Genomic DNA, 1,645 nt, shown 5'->3' on the forward strand with positions numbered 1-1,645 from the left:
CGGTAGGGACTTAAAGTTTAACATATCAATACTTGATGGAAAATACCTGTTCCATGTTATGCCTAAGATGTTTGATATTCAGACAGATAGTGAGGTTAAACCCAACTGCATATGTTGTAGGGTAATAATAAGCTTTTCTTCTGGAGGGTTAACAACCTAAATTTGCAGACCAAAAATTAGAGAAAAAGAAGGGCTGTAAGGTCAGCCAACGTTTTGGCCCTAGCCTTTCAAGGTCAGTGAAGACTCAGGAGAAAGAGAACCTGTACTGTAACATCATATAACTCCGTAGTGTCCCAAATTTTCTGATCAAGGAGATTATGGGGCCAAAGAGGAAAGTGATTGATGATGTAGAATGTGCCTAAGGAAAGTGACATGGAGAGAAAACATTCTCTTTCACAGAAAGCAAATTTGTCAGTCAATGGCCGTGACTCATCCACATGGCTGACTCTGACAAAGGATCTACAAAGTGCAGTACAGGGTTTCAGGATAAATCCTGAGGGGACTTGACTGATCTTATCAGATACAAAAGTTACATTTCCTGTTATATAGGTCTTGTTTTATCTTGGTCTTAACTATCCGGCAGAAAGGTATAAAAACAAGGTATAAGGGGTGAAGCCATGTTGGTATGCTGAGCTGAAAGGGCTCAGGTCAACAACTTCTGACATTGCCAGTCCTGTGGATGACACACTACTATTATGGACTACTGGACTATATTGGAATATTTTGCTGAATTCACGCATCTACAATATTTAAATGACAATGGAATACCCTTCTGACAAAACTAAACAAAAAAGGGGATACAAATGAATGACCATTTTGTAACTGTACGTTCTCTTAATTCAATGAATAAGATTTGGCTCCTCCCGCGCGCCGGGCCGGTCTGCGCTGCTCCTTGCTGCTCTGCTAGGCGCCCGGGCGTGGCGAGGGTCCCCTGCCACCCTCTCGGCGCCCGGCGCTGCCCGCCGTGCAGGACGCAGGACCGCAGAAGCCGGCTCCGGGCTCGGTCGGAGCTGCTCTGCGTTGCCAGTGGCGGCGGCCCGGCAGGGTAGTGCGGGGCCAGGACCATGGCCCGGAAACTGCTGCTCCTGCTCTGCCTCTTCTCGGGCTTGCACGCGGTCCAGAAAGGTGGAAGAGGATGAGTAGGAGGATTCTTCATCAAACCAAAAGTGGGTCTTGGCTCCAAAATCTCAAGACACCAATGTGACTCTTATTCTCAACAAGTTGCTGAGGAAATATGATAAAAAGCTGCTGCCAGTTACTGGAATCAAACCAACTGTAATCGATGTCGACATTTACGTCAACAGCATTGGTCCCGTGGTGTCGATCAACATAAAATGCCAAATTGACATATTCTTTGCTGAGACCTGGACTGACAGTCGCCTTCGATTCAACAGCACGATGAAGATACTTACTCTGAACAGCAACATGGTAGGGTTCATATGGATCCCAGACACGATCTTCCGCAACTCCAAGACCTCAGAGGCACACTGGATTACTACCCCGAACCAGCTCCTCAGGATCTGGAATGATGGGAAAATCCTGTACACTCTGAGGCTGACCATCAACGCCGAGTGCCAGCTGCAGCTGCACAACTTCCTGATGGACAAGCACGCCTACCCGCTGATTTTCTCCAGCTGTGAGTACC

The 1,645-nt window shown here is 47.2% G+C and overlaps 1 pseudogene; it reads left to right on the top strand.

Moving 5' to 3' along the window:
- The first annotated feature begins 1,064 nt into the window (after positions 1-1,064).
- The window catches only part of LOC101588384, a 34,656-nt pseudogene continuing 34,075 nt past the window's right edge, over positions 1,065-1,645 (top strand).

Source organism: Octodon degus, unplaced genomic scaffold, assembly GCF_000260255.1.
Source record: "Octodon degus isolate 3935 unplaced genomic scaffold, OctDeg1.0 scaffold00091, whole genome shotgun sequence".
Taxonomy (NCBI): domain Eukaryota; kingdom Metazoa; phylum Chordata; class Mammalia; order Rodentia; family Octodontidae; genus Octodon; species Octodon degus.